At 41.2% G+C, this 20,815-nt stretch overlaps 1 protein-coding gene across 2 annotated transcripts in view; it reads left to right on the top strand.

Annotated features, from left to right (window-relative positions):
* Positions 1-20,815, top strand: part of LOC121854587 (ras-related protein Rap1) — a 50,010-nt gene that overhangs the window by 2,850 nt on the left and 26,345 nt on the right. Inside the window, exon 1 of one of the 2 annotated variants that reach the window (XM_042349277.1) lies at positions 15,568-15,731. The exons of the other annotated variant lie outside the window; for it this stretch is intronic. The gene's annotated coding sequence lies outside the window, so the exon portion shown is untranslated. Of the gene's footprint in view, positions 1-15,567; positions 15,732-20,815 lie in introns of those variants that run through there. 2 annotated transcript variants of the gene reach the window in all.

Below are 20,815 nucleotides of genomic sequence, written 5' to 3'. Positions count from 1 at the left end.
TATATATATATATATATATATATGGAGGAATTTCTTTAGCAGTGATAAGATTGGTCTTGACAGACCTGGTGAAGGAAGAAGGGACTGAACGGAACGGAAAGAAGTTGAGAGAGAAAGATGTAAGAGTGGCAGATAGGTGAGAGGTTAAAACTCTGAGAACGGAAGTAGTATGCAGCGCTGTCAAATACCCGAGGCGTATCGTCTGTTAACTCCACACACACACACGGAGGTTGGAAATATCAAGTCATTTTTTATATTGTCAAAGAAGGAGGAAAAAACGTTTTATTTGGGGCGAGAACCTGGGAATTCTTTGTGTACGAACAATATTGATGGTCCCAGAGTGTGTTATTGTCTATCTAAAGTGTCTGGTGTATGTTGAGGCAGAGTTGCTCCCTCCCTCCCACTCCGTCACCCACTTCACCTTTAACTCTTCTCCCGGTGTGGTTTATAAAAGTTTGGTGTGTGACTCGTACTTATATAGAAAGAGTTGTGAATTTTTTCAAATTCGTCGATGAATCACAAAAGTTTATGAAGTGATATGGTAAGGCAGTCAGTTTTATAATGTAGCGATATACGTTCAGGTAAACTATCAACCTTATGTTACCCTGTTATATCAAAGTTGACGTGTGGGAAGGGAGTATTTAATAGGACGTAAGAATAGATACGCTAGTGATGTGCTCTAGGGCTGATGTGTTGAGTGAAGCCAGGAGATGGGGTGTGTGCGTGACGCGACGGCTACACACAAGTGGTTCACTAACAGTGAGTGAGACATGCTTAATTTTCTTCCTCGCACGAAAATAATAATGTACAACAAACCTCCTTTCTTCCTAACATATTAAATAACTCGAAATACTTAACATACACACAGATATTCTAATAAGGGCAAAGGGAGGGTGTATGAGTGTAGTGTCTGCCCCCCCCCCCCTTGACCTTGATGCTCTCAACTCAGAGAAGGACCAGCACTGCCTCAACCCGCATCATCCGTCACTCTGAAACCTGGTCCTTTTATTGAGATCCTCGGGCGGAGTCTATATAATTTCTTGCTTTATTGAGACACTTACGTGAGTGTATAGATCACTTGGCCAGCCACATAAACATCAGTTTACCAGATGGTTTATCACCTGTGCACTGTACTGTCCTGTTCTAAGTACATAAATATAAAATCACGAAAAAATTAATAAAGTCCAAACTGTTGGGATTTATCGATAGATAATGTTTATATGGTATTTACGTAATGCTTAATATTCTTGGAAACAGAAAGTGGGGCGACGTAGAGAGAGAATGTATCTTAAAGGTTGTAGTTACAAGATGTCCCATGATAACTTTATCCAGCCATAACATGACATCCGCCCACAGTTCTTGACTTTCTGTATGTTGGGACACCTGGCGACATCCTCACTCACTGCTTACAGTGACTCTGTCTCCGTCACACTTATCCTGTTACAGTGACGCTCTGCCTCCGTCACACTTATCCTGTTACAGTGACGCTCTGCCTCCGTCACACTTATCCTGTTACAGTGACGCTCTGCCTCCGTCACACTTATCCTGTTACAGTGACGCTCTGCCTCCGTCACACTTATCCTGTTACAGTGACGCTCTGCCTCCGTCACTGATCCTATTACAGTGACGCTCTGCCTCCTGTTACAGTGACGCTCTGCCTCCGTCACACTGCGAGTCTTGTTACAATGACGCTCTGCCTCCGTCACACAGTCGCTGTTACAGTAACATTGGCACCATCACACTTCCTCTGGACAGTTGTCGTCACCTGGGCGTGATGGTGCAGCAAAAACACTGGTATACAGTAAGGTGTCGGTGTGGGCGGTGGTTCAGGGTGAAGAGAGAGAATAGTTCGACCATCGGTGTGGGCGGTGGTTCAGGGTGAAGAGAGGGAACAGTTCGACCATCGGTGTGGGCGGTGGTTCAGGGTGAAGAGAGGAACAGTTCGACCATCGGTGGGCGGTTCAGGGTGAAGAGAGGGAACAGTTCGACCATCGGTGTGGGCGGTGGTTCAGGGTGAAGAGAGGAATAGTTCGACCATCGGTGTGGGCGGTGGTTCAGGTGAAGAGAGGGAACAGTTCGACCATCGGTGTGGGCGGTGGTTCAGGGTGAAGAGAGGGAACAGTTCGACCATCGGTGTGGGCGGTGGTTCAGGGTGAAGAGAGGGAACAGTTCGACCATCGGTGTGGGCGGTGGTTCAGGGTGAAGAGGGAACAGTTCGACCATCGGTGTGGGCGGTGGTTCAGGGTGAAGGAGAGGAACAGTTCGACCATCGGTGTAGGCGGTGGTTCAGTGAAGAGAGGAATAGTTCGACCATCCACGACGGTGCTGTCAGCACTAGCTCATCACGATGCCCTAAGTGTGCCTCCTACAGCTGACATATTCCCCCACTTTCAAGGGGTCTATAAAGTCTATGAGCAGTTTAAAATATTAACAACTTCAGTTCTATAGGAGATAAAAACGATCTTTAAAATGTAATAGACAGATAAATTATTTAAGTTTTAACAAGAACAAAGAAATGTATTTATTGTAATTTCTTTCTTCTTTTGTTTCTAGATAATATAATCAACCCTACACTGTACGGAATGGCTTCAAAATCGTATTATGCTTTGTGGTGGTGGATATGTTGTATATTTAAATAAATTGTCTGTCTATTACATTTTAAAGATTGTTTTTATCTCCTATAGAACTGAAGTTAGTATCATTTTAAACTGCACACACACTGACACCCTTATAACGTGACCTGACCTAACTAATTCACTAAGCTCAATCTAACAACATAGTGATGTCGATGCTAAGTGACGTCATAGTTGGTATAGACCAATCAACGCATAGTATTTATTTGTTATAATTTGCTTCGCCAGGGAGCTAGTTTATTGGGCACTCATAGTATGTCCGCATACGAGTGGATTTTGACCCTAGTGGCGAGGGGTGAACGATTACGACAGTGTCAAAGGCTGTATATCATCATAACCTTTGACAATACCAACAGAAGGTGCAGGGAGCTGTGTCCACTGAATGCAGTAGCTGGCCGGTACCTGCAACAGGTAGTTGACGCGACAGAGTTCAGAAAAAGAAGAAAAAATTAACGCAACGCAACCTCTGTAATGAAAACGGAGCCAAATAAGTTGAAGCATGGTTGAGGACACAACAGGTGGCTGGTGCACGCCCCCCCCTCCCGCCACCTCCATCCGCTATTGACACTCACACATACTTTCATTTTTGGGGGAACAACAGAAACTTCTAAAACTTTGTCAACTCTACGTTCTTCAACACAGTATGACAGGCCCTTCACCAGATCTTATACAGCAGTAAAGACTATTATCACCATAGGAGCTGAACATAATATATAGTTTAATGCTTCCTTACATTTTATTGTTATGGCATTGTAAAATATTGTTGGAACATGTAGTCGGCTGCTACGAGCTGCATGGATGGCGGGGAAAAGACCTCCATGAGATAAATGACGGCAATAAACTCCATTAAGTCAATAAACAACTATAAGCCGCCATAACTACACAATATTGTTTACTTCATTGATCTAATACTATGATAGTTAATAGTGCATAGTTGGGTGGCATCCCACTCGGACGATTTTTTTTCTTTTTTGGTTACATAATCAGGTTAGGTTAGATCAGGTCAAGTTAGGTTAGGTCAAGTTGCTTAGTTCAGGTTAGGTTAGGTCAGGTTACGTTACAGAGCATAAAACATACGATCTATAGTTGTTGTGGTACAAGTGTGGTGTGTGGTGGTATTGGTTTAAGTGTGGTGTATGTGTAGTGGTAATGGTATAAGCGTGGTGGTAATGGTACAAGTGTGGTGTATGTGTGATGGTGATGGTACAAGTGTGGTGTATGTGTGATGGTGATGGTGAATGGGAAGGAGGGAGAGGCAGGATGTGGGTCAGCGTGGCACATCCTTCCCCACCGAGCACTACGTCACTAGACCGAGGAGGCGACACTCATGGTCCCTGTATTCTACGTGGTGGTGCATGCATATATTAATTCCTCCCCTGCCTGTAGTGATCATCTCACCAATGTAGAGAGAGCGGAGTGGAGGGAAAGATATTCATAACACGCTGAGGGAGGACACAGCGTTATCCATATGTCACCCAGATGGCAGTGTGTGGCGTGTTCATTACACAAACACAAGTTAGCCAGCTGGGATTTTACTCCGAGGTTTCTGTCTCAAGTCTTTAGTGGAGACACGGGGAGAGTTTCGTCAAGCTTAAGGAGAGCAAGGTTAACCAGTATGACCCTGGTGGAGGCAGTGGCTGCTAATTGAGGTCATGTTAGGACAAAATAAGGTACTGAGAGTGGCGAGCATGAACTTAGCATGCTTCCCGGATGGGCGCTGTAAACGCTTCTGCGCTTCACCTTGCACAGGATGTAAGGGGGTGCCCAATAAACTAGCCCCCTAGGGGACAATCTAAATCTAAATCTAGAGTGGCGTCAACCAAGGTGATATGCCCACACACATTATGGTCATGTTACTGAGGAAAGAACGCGTCTAGTTAAGTTATATAATAACTGGTGCACTTTCAAAAGAGATGACCGAACAGCTGGTACTAAATTACTGACGACTAAATTTATGTATAACAATGACATAAAGCGTTCTGAACCACCAAAGAAATCAAAGGATTATCTAGTACAGGATATTGTGTATAGTCAGTACTCAAGTTGAGGAATTGATCAAGTGTATGTAAAGAAACACGTACGTACTGTATTTGTTTTGAGCCTTTCGACTAGCTACACTACACACCTTCACCAGTGCTTACTTCTCCCTCACTAGCACTGTAGTAGCACATATAACCAACTATAGATGACACAATCAGAATCACAGTTTATTACGAAATACGAGTATAAGTCCCACGTGTTAACACTTTTAAAGGGATGTTTTGCCTTAATTAACCTACAGTAGATATGAACAAACACTTTTAAGACCAACAAGTTATACAGAGTAATTAATTCTCGGCCATCACATGTTGGGTCAAGCACAGAGAGTATCTGGTGTTAAGTGTTCATATCCCACACTGTGTTCCAGGTCACCTCATGATCCGGATGAGACAAACGCCCCTCCCCCCTCTCACTCACTCTTTCTCTTACAGCTCTGTAAAACTTTCTCCTATACCCCGGCGAGTGGTGGTGAGAGTCAAGCCAACACAAGTCCTGAACAACACAAATGTCATGTTTGTGAGATACGGTGGTTGCCTCTCATCCCACCTCCCCCCAACTTCCTCTATCCCGCCTCCTCTTCTTCCTCCTCCCTCTGCCCTACCCTGTTCCTACCCCCTCCCCCCTCTTGCAGGTGGTGATGTGGGAGGACTATACTACGTTATCTCCCCATCCCCAGTGTCTGGTGTACAATACTCGTCGTTGCAACCCTCCGACCTTCCCGCCATGTCCAGTCATTATCTCGTGTGTCTGCCGTGTGAGACATTTATAAATACCTCGCGTGTAGCTCATAGTTTATTATTTCAAAAAGTGTGGGAAGATCATTATAGCACCAAGAAACTGTTTATGAGTGTTGATGAATGAAACGCATAAAACAGTACAGTACAGTACAGTACAGTACAAGTAGTATACAGACAGTACAGTATAATGTAGTATAGTGTGTCATGTACAGTAGTATAGTACAGTATAGTGTAGTATAGTACAGTGTAGTACTGCAGTGTGTACAGTATACAGTACAGCAGTACAATGTTCAGTACACACAGTATATAGTATAGCATACAGTACAGTACAGAGCAGTACAGTACAGTACAGCATAATGCAGTATAGTACAGTGCAGTACTAATATAATGCAGTGTGTAGTGCATAGTATAATGTAGTACAGTACAATGCAGTACAGTATTACAGTACAGTGTATAGTAATGCAGTATAGCATAGTACAGTAGCATAGCATAGTACAGTAAAAGTGTACAGTGCAGTAGCAGTACAGTTCAGTATATAGTAGCATAGTACAGTAAAGCAGTATAGTGTAGTGTAGTATAGTGTAAATTAGTATAGTGTAGCAGTATAGTATAATGCAGTACAGTATAGTATAGTATATATAGGTATATATGTGTACAGTGCAGTACAGTACAGTGGTTACAGTACAGTACAGTACAGTAGTACACAGTTTCAAGAGGTTAATTTGATTTGAATTGAATTGAAACAGTTTATTTAGCCAGAAAAACAGATACAGAGTGGATAATAATAACAATATTAACATGGGTGAGCCAGTTGAGAACCTGAGCTGCACCTGATATATACTATACATTTATCTCAAGGAAGTATTATGTAACATTTAGTATCATCTGAAATAGTACAATAGCATGGTGGTAATCACTTCAATATTTATTTATTTTATTTATTTATTGTTAATGTTTATTATTGTTTATTTATATTATAAGTATATACATAAATTACAGTGGAATTGAAAAACATAAGTATAATGGGGGAGCAGTACTACATGGGGTTGTACAGTAATGAGGTTGAACAAGGGGACAGAGCTGTCAGGATTATGTCTAGTTGGCAATTATGTTTATTGCAATGGTAATTTCTATCTATTTACATGATAATTTCCGATAAAACGGTTTTGATGGTACAATAAAAGCAGGTACGATATATATAGTTCCAACTTGTACTCATAGTTCCAACTTGTACACAGTGTTCCAACTTGTACTCATAGTTCCAACTTGTACTCATAGTTCCAACTTGTTCACAGTGTTCCAACTTGTACTCATAGTTCCAACTTGTACACATATCTGATACAGTACTTACTAGCAGGTGTTAGTAAGTACAGTTGTTGTTTAGTAAAGGCTAAGTGTACAAGAGGTTATTAAAAGTGAGTCTCCTCCCATCTGCCCCCCCTCTTAACACGTCTTCTTTAGTGCTACCATCTCCCTCTTGGTATGGTATATCCTCTTAAATACCGTCTCCACCCTCTTGGTACCTCACTAACACACCTGTATCTTGCTCCCTCTTGGTGCTTCATTAACACACACCTGTATCTTGCTCCCTCTTGGTGCTTCATTAACACACACCTGTATCTTGCTACCTCTTGGTGCTTCATTAACACACACCTGTATCTTCCTCCCTCTTGGTGCTTCATTAACACACACCTGTATCTTGCTCCCTCTTGGTGCTTCATTAACACACACCTGTATCTTCCTCCCTCTTGGTGCTTCATTAACACACACCTGTATCTTGCTTCCTCTTGGTGCTTCATTAACACACACCTGTATCTTGCTCCCTCTTGGTGCTTCATTAACACACACCTGTATCTTGCTTCCTCTTGGTGCTTCATTAACACACACCTGTATCTCTAACATGTGAGTACTTTCAACTATAAAAATATATATAATTTTAAGTAAAGTACTAACACCTCCCATCCACCCATCTTGAATATAATATTTTCATCCCTAAAAAATACCTTTTCTTAAACGTCATAATCCCTAAAGTAAGATATCTTGTTCTCTTACTCCCTAAAAATGGCCTTGAACCCTTATAGAATGAAGAAGTAAGTGACCATGTTATTTAAAGGTGCAGTACTATTATTTAACTCTAACATACAATTATTATTGACTCATCAGATGTTATCATTACTCTGGTACGGCACACTCCTACAGAGATACACTACGGATCACCGGCTATTTTCAGCAAGCAACAAGTTGACGTGGGAAAAAATAGTTCGTTTCACACACACAATAGACGTCAAGAATACCGCTTGGGTCCTCGTCGCTATCTGAGCTGAGGTCTTGTGCACCCCACCTTCTGTGAACACACACTACTACTAATACTTTGCTGTCACTCAGAATCGAGTATGACGATCATCCAGCTATGATACAATGATATGAGTTATTAAAGATGTCACCATCGTTGGTGAGCTCTGCCGGTCAGGCTCAACACGTGCCTTCAAGAGCGCTACAGCACTCGGTATTCTCATTTTTTTTCACATTGTACTTGTATTATCTTGGCTAAATAATGTCTCGATGCTAAAAACACAGACTAATACGTAATAATGCACACAAATATACAGAGAGAGAGAGAGAGAGAGAGAGAGAGAAATCAAATAAATAACATGTTGAAGAGAAACCGGAAGAGAGGACGTACAGTTGTCATATTCGGTGATGTCACAAGAAACTGTGTCAGAGCTCTGTGTGTGTGTGTGTGTGTGTGTGTGTGTGGGTGGTGAGTTAAAGTATCAGCTATGCTATGTGGAGCGAGAGGGAACAACAGGTGGTCCTCCCCTCCATTCACACAATCATAGCTCCATTCATAGCAGCATTACCCCAGTTGTAGGCCACATGGCGGACGCTCTGAAGGCCGAGAGAGAGAGGCGGCGCAGGGGGCAGAGTAGACAGTCAAATGGAGAAAAGGAGAAGAAAGAGTAAGAGAAAAAGTGAAGATGACACAGAAAACATTGAACAGGAACAAGTGACGATAAACATTGAACAAGAGAAGATACAACACAAACTTCTCACAGACACACCCGAACAAAACACTAAACTATCAAAACATTATTGGATTGATCAAACCTTATATAGTGTTGACCTCATATTATGTTTCTTTGTCCAAAATGGTCATCAAGACAAACATCTATGTAGTAAATATCTGATAGGCTTGGTAGAGCGGACAGAGGCTTGTGTCTGTCTTGGTGGTTGACAAGCAGACGGAACACCATGCAACACTAAAAATATATCTTACTTATCTTTTAGAATGAGTAAGTTGTCAGGATAACAACGACATGGAGAGAGTTACAGTAGGTGTAGGCAGACTTCCCTCTCACCGTTACAGTGGTCAAAGAGTTCCTTGTTCCTTGTCTTGTACGTCAGTGTTCTCTATCCGGTTAACTTGCCGATCTGTACAAATTTTACCGGATGTTCGTTGTGTACTGGTAGAGACCGGATGTGTGTGAGGCGATGGAATATTAGTGATAAACATTATTTGATCAAGTCATAGCTTACTGTGACCTCTTCTAATGAAGTATTCTCTCAATTAATGTCTGCATCGCCATGGAATGTCCTGTACGGTACTGTACACACTCAACATTGGGAAAATAGTTTGGTTAGTTTATGTTAGTTTGTACCATAATAATTTATGGTGGATTATATTCTTAAAATTTCATTTCTATTTATTGTTGCCTTTGTGCGTTTATATACAACCAAGAAAATTCTACCTCGGATTATCTTGTAACACCCAGAGCCGTGGCCAGAAGACTGACCCAGTCGTCGGGGCTCTGTACAGTACGTGGTTGAGCGGGTAAATGGATTATTTAAAATTATAACTTCTTGCAGGCTGAATATATCTAAAGATAAAGTAATATTACTTGTATATCTATTCCAAAAGTTCTTCATTGACATTGAAGACCAAAACAAAACTTTTGTAAGTTGAAGGAAAAGGAGTTTATTAATCATTGCTTCTTGTTTGTGTAACAAGAAACAACAAGACATTTTACTAGGAAGAATGTGAACAGGTACGGTGGGTGTTGCCACGGCTGGTAAGCGCACGGTGCGCTTTAAGGCTTGGGTTGATCTACCATGTTAGAAGGTCAGCTGTGCTGTAGTTATTAACAGTCTGGCAGGATCCCTACACCGATAACACTACACTTCACAAAACTAATATAAATTGAATGTAAATATGTATCTTTATATTCTAGTACAGTATTATATATCATTCTTTCCTCTTGAAATAAACCCCACAATAAGACATAAAGCCTGGAGAACAAATCTAAACTTCTTTAGCAAAATAGCTCATCTCTGAAGACGACAACAATTGCCGCCAAAATCCCGCTGGCTAAAGACAGATGTTTCCAACCACAAAGATACCGGACACATACTGTACACTGCAGAAGGAAGCTCTTACTATACCAGAGCCATATAAACTCTTATTATATTAGCGTCATATAAGCTCTTACTATACCAGAACCATATAAACTCCTATTATATCAGCGTCATATAAGCTCTTACTATACCAGAGCCATATAAACTCTTATTATACCAGCGTCATATAAACTCCTATTATATCAGCGTCATATAAGCTCTTACTATACCAGAACCATATAAACTCTTATTATATCAGCGTCATATAAGCTCTATTATATCACCGTCCCATATAAATGCACTATACCAGAACCATATAAGCTCTTACTATACCAGAACCATATAAACTCCTATTATATCAGCGTCATATAAGCTCTTACTATACCAGAACCATATAAACTCTTATTATACCAGCGTCATATAAACTCCTATTATATCAGCGTCATATAAGCTCTTACTATACCAGAACCATATAAACTCTTATTATATCAGCGTCATATAAGCTCTTACTATACCAGAGCCATATAAACTCTTATTATACCAGCGTCATATAAACTCCTATTATATCAGCGTCATATAAGCTCTTACTATACCAGAACCATATAAACTCTTATTATATCAGCGTCATATAAGCTTTTACTATACCAGAGCCATATAAACTCTTATTATGCCAGCGTCATATAAACTCCTATTATATCAGCGTCATATAAGCTCTTACTATACCAGAGCCATATAAACTCTTATTATACCAGCGTCATATAAACTCCTATTATATCAGCGTCATATAAGCTCTTACTATACCAGCGCCATATAAGCTCTTACTATACCAGCGTCATATAAGCTCTTACTATACCAGCGCCATATAAGCTCTTACTATACCAGCGTCATATAATTATACCAGCGTCATATAAACTCTTATTATATCAGCGTCATATAAGCTCTTACTATACCAGAGCCATATAAACTCTTATTATACCAGCGTCATATAAGCTCCTATTATATCAGCGTCATATAAGCTCTTACTATACCAGAGCCATATAAACTCTTATTATACCAGAACCATATAAACTCCTATTATATCAGCGTCATATAAGCTCTTACTATACCAGAACCATATAAACTCTTATTATACCAGCGTCATATAAACTCCTATTATATCAGCGTCATATAAGCTCTTACTATACCAGAACCATATAAACTCTTATTATATCAGCGTCATATAAGCTCTTACTATACCAGAGCCATATAAACTCTTATTATACCAGCGTCATATAAACTCCTATTATATCAGCGTCATATAAGCTCTTACTATACCAGCGTCATATAAGCTCTTACTATACCAGCGTCATATAAGCTCTTACTATACCAGCGCCATATAAACTCTTACTATACCAGCGCCATATAAGCTCTTACTATACCAGCGCCATATAAGCTCTTACTATACCAGCGTCATATAAGCTCCTACTATACCAGAACCATATAAACTCTTACTATACCAGAGCCATATAAGCTCTTACTATACCAGCGCCATATAAGCTCTTACTATACCAGAACCATATAAACTCTTACTATACCAGAGCCATATAAACTCTTACTATACCAGCGTCATATAAGCTCTTACTATACCAGCGCCATATAAACTCCTCAACCCTATACTGGTTTATCAACTTTTTTCGCCCGTTATCTTTCGTCTTATCAGGACCTACCTGGTGGTTACGTCAGTGTCTCAACAGTACCCACTGTAATAATAATAATAATAATAACGGTTTATTTATAGAGTTGCAGCCGGTGGCTGAAAATATACAAACTTACATGTGATTTAGACATAATAATATACACTCAATACATTTACAGGGCTGTACAGTACATAAATCAGGAGTTGTTTATGGGATGGTGCTGTTCTTGTATCTATGTGTGTGTGTGTGTGTGTGTGTGTGTGTGTTTGTGTAATAATAATAATAATAATAATAATAAACCGTTTATTAATAGAGTTGCAGCCGGTGGCTGAAAATATACAGACTTACATTTGATTTAGACATAATGATAAAATGTGCATTGAATACAGTTACAGGGCTGTGTGTATATATGTGTGTGTGTGTGTGTGTGTGTGTAATAATAATAATAATTAACGGTTTATTGAAAAAATTCTGCAGCCCGAAGGCTGAAAATATACATTGGACATAAATGACTTATTACATACATTGGTGGTTTAACAAAAGCCTTCATTAAAGAAAGGTAAAGGAACACACAGTGAACATACAGATTAATGTAGGTGTTGAACAGCAAACTCGTAGTGTAGTAACTCCCTCCCAGATGGTGTTAGGAGGAACTCACGTGGTGTAGCAGTTCCCTCAGATGGTGTTATGAGGGACCTGGCGTGGTGTTGTAATTCCCTCGCAGATGGTGTTATGAGGGGCCTCACGTGGTATAGTAATTCCCTCACAGATGGTGTTATGAGGGACCTCACGTGGTGTAGTAATTACCTCACAGATGGTGTTATGAGGGACCTCACGTGGTGTAGTAATTACCTCACAGATGGTGTTATGAGGGACCTCACGTGGTGTAGTAATTCCCTCACAGATGGTGTGATGAGGGACTTGACGTGGTGTAGTAATTCCCTCACAGATGGTGTTATATGAGTGAGGTTTGGTCTAGGCCTTCCTATCGTAGACGGATTAACACATCGCTGGTTGTTGTTGGGTCTCACGGGCCGTTATCACTGGGTACCTGGGACCTCACTGTGTGAAGGTTAACTTGGGTATGACTGTTACTGTTGAGTTGTTCTCACTGACTTAAGCACTGTTCACCACTGTTCACCTCTGTTTAACACTGGTTCCGTTCCTTTCCTAAATGAAATTGTAACTTCTGGCGCACCTCGATTATCGGTTCAGTTTTGGTGCCCTTATTATAGAATGGATATCAATTCACTGGAGTCGGTGCAGCGAAGAATGACGAAAATGATTCCGGGACTTAGAAACCTTCCATATCAGGATAGGTTAAAGAAACTAAACTTGCATTCCCTAGAACGACGAAGAGTGCGGGGAGATATGATAGAAGTATTTAAGCGGGTGAAAGGAATCAATAAAGGCGATATAGATAAAGTTCTTATAATATCCGAGCAGGATATGACTCGTAGCAACGGATTTAAGTTGGATAAGTTTAGGTTTAGAAGGAAGATAGGAAGGAACTGGTTCACAAATAGGGTGGTGGACGAGTGGAACAAGCTTAGCAAGTTTGTAGTAAGTGCTGGAATGCTGGAGAGTTTTAAAAGGAGGCTAGATAGATTCATGGATGATAGAGAGTGGTAGTAACTCTCGACAGGAGCTGCCATGCACAGGCCAACCGGCCTATTGTAGACTCCTTATTTTCTTATATGTTCTTATGTCTGTGCGACTGAGCAGCCCTTTCTAGGAGCCATTCTGCTCACACCACATGTGGAGGGGGCTAGAAAAGGTGACCTAAAAACCCAACCCAACTGGGCAACCGCACCCAGTAAGGTTATCCTGCGGTCGAAAACAGTCAAATCACAGATCCAATCCAAAACAAACCATACAACCTCTTATGGTCGCTGAATTAAATGTCAGGACCCTTCTGGATACTGGCACAAATGAGCATCCTGAAAGAAGAACTGCCCTTGTGGCAAAAGAGCTGGCTAGGTGTAACATCAACATAGCAGCCATTAGTGAGTCCCGGCTCCCAGATGAGGGCCAGCTCACAGAACGGGGGTCTGGCTATACCGTCTTTTGGAAGGGTAAACCTGCTGCCGAGAAAAACCGCATTTATGAAGTTGGCTTTGCAAGCCGCCAACGCATCCTACACAGGCTAACTGAAACGCCTATTGGGATCAACGAGCGCTTTGTAATCTCGTGATCTTGTTACTTGCTCCATATACATGTTTCACTTGATACATCTCATCATGGTAAACTATGGATCGACTAGTGCCTGTTTGCACTAGTCGTACACATGGGTGTGGTGGGGGCGTTGCTCTCTTCAGACAGGATGAATGAACTACGTCCGTCGCGCCTGGATATTATAGTACCAACTGATGTGGAGGTGAACTTCCCACGCACGGTCAAAACACCCTTGACCTTTTATTAACTGACTTAGCAGACCTTGGCTTACAGACTTCCTCAGTGACCGACGTCAAACCATTCGCTTCCGAGGCGCTGTCTCCACCTTTCAGCCACTCACTTGTAGTGTCCCTCAAGGCACCAAGATGGGACCACTCTGCTTCCTCATGCTTATCAGTGATGCCCTGAGAGAAACTCCTGCTCGCTGGAAATATGTCGATGACTGCACTTTTGGGATCAGTGTTAACAACTCGGCTCCCATCTACATCGCCTTCCAGAATATATTGAACAGTCTCTAAAACTGGGCCACCAACAACCATGTCACCATTAACCATACCAAGACCATAGTTATTCACATCAACCTCTCCTCCGACCTTTTCCCACCTCCCTCCAATACTTTTGGCCCCAACACTCTCCAGGTTGTGGACTACACCAAGCTCCTCACCATCACTATAGATAACAAACTAAATTGGAAAACACACTTCAGTACAGATGTCAAATCCTCCAGCTTTCATCTCCACCTCCTCCGTGGTCTCAAGTACCTTGGAGTTCCTGCGCCCGAGCTCCTCAGTGTAACAATGTCATGAGTGTTTCCCGCCTGACGGTTCAAGCCAATCACAGGGACCTGTGAGGGTGAATGCCTTATGCCTGAACCAATAAGAAATCCTGTGAGATGTGACGTCATGAAGAGGTGACGCCCGTTTGTGGGCGATACAGTTTGAAAAACACAGTTCTGGTTTTGGAGAGAGTTAAGTGTGGGTGCGTGGGGGTGTCATCTCATATGGCGGAGTATAATGTCAGTACCTTTTAGGTTTTATCCGTTTCACGAAATGTATTGTGATTCATGTGACCCCTGGTTAGCTCGCTAGGAAGATAGGTTATTGTTTTGAAGTGTAACTGTTCATTTTGAGTAACGTCGTTAATAAACGAAGAACCATTATAATTAGTACACGATTCCCTTGTGTTGAGTAAAACATTGTCATGCATGAGCCATAAGGAATAACATAGTCCTATATCAGCCTATCCACCTCCTCAGTCTCCCCTTGGTGTGAGGGCCACTTCTTAACACCCGTCACCCCTCCCCTCAAACATAAACAAGTCTCCCAATCACATCATCTCACGAGTAATGAACAAAGGAGGAAAGAATTAAGAATAACGAACAGAGGACGAATAAAGAAGAAAAGAGAATAAAGTCTTCCTATTTCTCATGCTCACCTATGCCTCCCCTGCCTGTTCTTCCTCCTTAAATGCCACACAATGGAAACACCTAGAAAAAAATAAAAAATGCGGAAGAGGACATGCAAGATTATTCTCTCCCCTTCCTACTCCAAGAAGCGCTCAACACACTGACCCTCCCGACTCGCTCTGATCATCACCACAACCTCATGAGAAGCTTCTGCACCATCCTCGACACCAGCTCCTTCTTCCACCCAAGATCCCTCGTCTGCGAATTGCTGTTCGACACTACAACCAACCCATACGAGCACGTACTGATCGCTATAAGAACAGCCCAGTCCCAACCATTGTAAAAATTATCAACAACACGTGTGTGTGTGTGTGTGTGTGGTAGGCATCACAGTGCGGTAACTAGTAAGAGTAGTTGTTACAATAGTAGACTGAGAGGGGGAGGGGAGGGGGAGAACTTAGTACAGTGTGTGGTTTCCGGTGGCTTGTCGCTGCTCGCTGATGCCAGTCTTGTTGGTGCCGACGCTATTAACGCCACACTTTTAACACCGTGCTGGTTCACACACCACAACTTAAGGACTGTGCTGGTGCTGACACCGCTTCACTACCATCGCCTACTGACAAACACCAAGTGCCCTGACGCCTTCCAGTGCTGACCTGTACTGTACTGTACTGTACGTATATTGAGGGGCTATCCAAGCTCCTGTTCAGTATGGTATATGCAGGTAGAAAAGCAAGTTGTGTGTGTTGGCGGAAGTATATGAGAGTGAGTGAGACAATGTGGCCGAACTGACTGGTGATGACGCGGGAGGGAGGTGAATAGCCACCATCTTGACCCCCACACTGTCATACCGCAGTTCCTTGTATTCATTGACGATAGTAATATAATCAAAAGGTTGTGTTTGTCATTTGTGCCCTGATAACACACACACACATTTATACTTACAGCAGTTTCTCACACAGGACGACACTAGAACCCAATTGGTGTTGTGGGCAAATATTGTTATGTGTGTTATGATGTTTAACTTTGTAGAGAAGAGTGAAGCTCTTATAAGACTGACATTACTATGACATTACTACTATAAGGACATAACTTGATGTCTTATACTTGAAACATGTGAATAACAGCTACCGGTGAGACTTTACGTAGAGTTATGAGAAACTTCCATCAACCACTTTAGCTTTAAAATCAGTCTTCATTATAAAACGTTTCTTATTTTTACCTAATTTTTATTTTTTTTTCTGAGAATTTGCTTTAGTGTCATTCTTTACTTGATAAAATGGTGTGTGTGTGTGTGTGTGTGTGTGTGTGTGTGTGTGTGTGTGTGTGTGTGTGTGTGTGTGTCAAGCTGCTAGATGAACGTCACTGGCATCCAGATAGTAACATCCTGTAACGACTCTCTCTCTCTCTCTCTTATATACGTGTGTGGTCATATATCTATAAGAAGGTAACAATCTGTGTGAATGTATAAACGTATAGGTGTCCTGTGTTTATCTGGACATGTAAACTAATGTATAAGTGTGTGTGTGTGTGTTTGTGTGTTTGTATTTCAGCGTAAAAACTTGTACGCCCGTATACATGTTGATATACAGTAGTAACCTTTTGAAAGTTAATCATTATAACACACACACACACACACACACACACACACACACACACACACACACACACAGTAACCAGGTCTGTAACGAAACTGAATATTTTCAACGGGGACACAAACGGCAATAGTCTCCCGTTATCGACGCTAGAGTAACAGGGTGTCTCAGGAAAATACCATTGCGCAAAAGGTTATGACGTTGTGTGTGTGTGTGTGTGTGTGTGTGTGTCTGTGTGTGTGTGTGAGGTTTTGCGAAGTGAGCTTGAAATTGAATTGAATTGAAGCAGTTATATTTAGCCAGAAAAACACTGATGCAGAGCCGATATTAATAACAATATTAACATGGCTGAGCCAGTTCAGAACCTGGGCTCTCTTTTAGGCACCTGATATATACTATACATTTATCTCAAGAAAGTATTATGTAACATTTAGTAACATCTGGAATAGTACAATAGCATGGTGGTAATAAGAACATCTCATAATGTTATCACGGTTATCACTTCAATATTTATTTATTTTATTTATTTATTATATATATATATATATATATAAAAATTACAGTGGAATTGAAAAACTTAAGTATAATGGGGGAGCAGTACAACCTGGGTTGTACAGTAATAAGGTTGAACAAGAGGACAGAGCTGGATTATGTCTAGTTGGCAATTTTGTTTATTGCAATGGTAATTACTTATTTATTACATGATAATTTCCGATAAAACGGTTTTGATGGTACAATAAAAGCAGGTACTGTAAATATAGTAAGTGTTACAAGAAATATTAATACTTCGACAATAGATATTTTTTAAGAGATGATTTAAAGGAAGGGAGCGTAGTCTTTGCTCGGATGGGTGGGGGTAAGTTGTTCCACACCTTCACACCGTGATATTTTATGGAGGTCTGGGACTGAGAGGAGCGCATAGGGGGTGGTCTTAGTAGCTCTGGGTGCCTTAAGTTGTATCTCTGATTATTCCGGAACTGGAAGTAATTATTGTCAAGCAAGTGATTGATAGATTTGTAAACAAAGAGGGCACAGCAGTAAGTGTTAATATCTTCGAATTTTAAAAATTTCAATATAGCAAATTTTTCGTTTGTGTGATCTGTTTTTTTCAAGTAGGTCATTGTCCGTACAACTCTCTTTTGTGCAGTAACCAGAGATTGTGTTTTTGAAGAGCCAGAGGCCCCCCATAGTGTGTGACAGTGTATCAGGTGTTGGTAAACAAGATCATGATAGATTTCTTTCATTGCTGTGAGAGTGAGTGACTGTCGAGTGTGATACATGATACCGCACTGTTTATTGACTTTACTGTGAATGGCTTGTATGTGGTTTCTCCAGTTAAGTTTCTCATCAACAATAACTCTGAGGAATTTAGTATTTTGTTCGCGTTTGAGGACTGTATTACCAAGGTACAGGGGGTCCAAGTCTGGGGGTAAGTTTTTCCTTCTGTGAAAGATCGTGTAGTGGGTTTTCTCAAGGTTTAAGGTCAGTTTATTACGTATTACCCAGGTCCTGACTTTAGTTAATTCAGTGTTCATAGTTCTCATCAAGGAATGGAGGTCTGAGTTGCTGGCATAGAGATTACTATCGTCTGCAAATAAGTTGTATTTTATGAGTGAGTATACTGCCAGATTCTGGGGTCACTAATTCTAAAGGATAACTTAACTCTATTCTTAATTTTAAGGTCGCTGCCACAGACCCTCTGGACAGTATGTAGCCTGTTAGGTAGCGTGCAGAGTGAGCCAGGCATTGGGTTGGGTTTTTTCATTGACCAAATCGATAGTGGGAAGAAGGGTGAAACATCAAACATGTCTCAACTAATTTATTCCTTATAAAACATATTGCATCCCGTCAAACTACAAGAAGAGTTGGCCTTCCTCAAAAGAACAACTGTGATTTTCATTACACTACTCCTTAATACACGTCTTACATCAAATGAGTATCATTAACATATTCATTCTTCATAACAATCACTGACCTCGGTCATTCCTTCTGACTATACCACCAAGCACATCAGACTGCTCCACCTGTTAGAGTATAGCACCATATGTTACATTACGTCACCACATGTTACATCATAGCACCACATCCCGGGTACACTCCACACCTACAAGCATGGAACTCCTCGGTATTTCTAGGTACACATACCAGGTACCTCGTTCACACACTACTCTTGATGAGTAGAGAGGGGTTACTTCCCAAGTGACGACACCAGTACTTTTCCACGCCTGGTATTCTAGGTCGATCCAAGTGGCGACTGCGAATCTTCTCAAACATACTAGTATGTGCTCCTATTCCTGGGTGGTGATATGCAGGGATCCACAGGTTCACAGTGGAGGAACATAACGGTGTACAGTCACACCTCACATGGGGTGGCCCTCACAGTGTGGTCATGGCCGACGCCAGAAGACGCTCAGAACGCTTGATACCTGTGTTGGTGAGACGTCGGGCATCACTGAGAATAATGCCTGAGGGGCTCTCATCACCACACACTAGTACACTATGACTTCACTTTATAACATTAGGCAAGGTTTTAAGGTGTAAAATACTGCTAAATAAGTCTTTTTAGTGTTGCATGGAGCACGATGAAGGGCATTGACCTGTGTTGGTGAGAAACTGGGCGTCACTGAGGGCGATGCCCCGCGTCTCTCACTGAACTAGGCCTACAGTTTCCAATTTTTAATTTTCACTTTGATTTCTTATGGTTCTCACATCTCCATTTTTCTATCTATTGTGACCTTATAATTATATATCTTAATCCTAAATTACACAGTAAAGTAAGTCTCTGGTTTGACCGCTCTCGGGAAAATTAATTGGGCGATATCATTAACTCAAAACTGTAGCCCGGGGCACAAAGGACGTTACTTTGAACAAAAGCCGAACGTCAAATTTTCATGGCGTGGGCATATCCACTTCACTCAAAACTGTAATTAGGGATCCTCCCCTCACACATTGTATTCGTTGAACACAGTCATAAGATTCTCTGATCAATGTATAGTTCGTGGGTATACGTCACTTGAGATAACGAGGCGTATTGAGTTCACACCGATGCATACAAGATATTTCCTTTGAAGTATAGTTTCTGGATCACTTCCAACACTTCACATAGGTCTGATACATTTATCCTTTTACCAAATCAATGTTCTTTTATATTTTCATCTGATACTTGCTGTAGTTAGGTTCACTAATCGTTCACAGACATAAATAGAATGACCTTCAAACACGATCTACACTTAGCCCTTATAGCACACTAGTCCATATCGATTGGACTTTCCCAACCATCTTATTGACACCTTGAGTTCTCCTTAATGCTATGAGTACATAAACTTAATATTATATACCCGTACCTGAGTACAATTTGTAAAACAATTCATAAACACTCAGTAGGAGAGTTATCCTTTACCAACGTTTCCCGGTTTTTGATACTCTACAAGCGCGGTGGATTTGAATGTTATGTAGCGTAATATGAATCAAAGAGTTTTTAAGGATGACAATGATATGCGCAGTACATGAGCTGGCGTGGACTATGTCGCTTATGTACAACAAAAACAGTACTGGACCGAGAATAGAACCTTGGGGGACTCCATACAAGATTGGCGAGGAGTCAGATTGGTGATTATTATAGCAGACATGCTGCATCCTGTCGACAGTATTGAAGGCTTTCGAGAGGTCCAAGAATATACCACTGTGAACTGACTGTCATCAAAGGAATTTAAGATGTATTTAGTAAAGGATAGCAGAGCACTCTCAGTCGACCTTCTAGTTCTAAATCCAAACTGGGAGTCTGTAAAGATGTTATTGGCATTGCAGAAGGAATTTAGTCTATTACATGCTAGCTTCTCCAGTATTTTACTCAAGGCTGGGAGGACTGATATGGGAGGGTAATTCTTGAAGAGACCTTTATCCCCAGATTTTTTATATGCTGGGTGAACTTTAGCAATTTTCAGTTTATCAGGAAAGACACCACTAGTGAAGGAGGAGTTACAAATGTGGAGGAGAACAGGTAGTAATAAGTGGGCTACTTTCTTAATGATGCTCGTTGGTATATTGTCTTCGCCTGCTGCTGCATCTTTGGACATTTTTATGATGGCCAGTAATTCATCAGCTGTGACTGGGGATAAGAACAGCTCATTTTGCTGTCTGTTTTGCAGGTAGGCTCTAAATT

This window comes from Homarus americanus, unplaced genomic scaffold (genome assembly GCF_018991925.1).
Source record: "Homarus americanus isolate GMGI-L3 unplaced genomic scaffold, GMGI_Hamer_2.0 scaffold54302, whole genome shotgun sequence".
Taxonomy (NCBI): domain Eukaryota; kingdom Metazoa; phylum Arthropoda; class Malacostraca; order Decapoda; family Nephropidae; genus Homarus; species Homarus americanus.
Note: the sequence above shows the minus strand (reverse complement) of the source record. Positions and strands in the feature narration are given on the sequence as shown.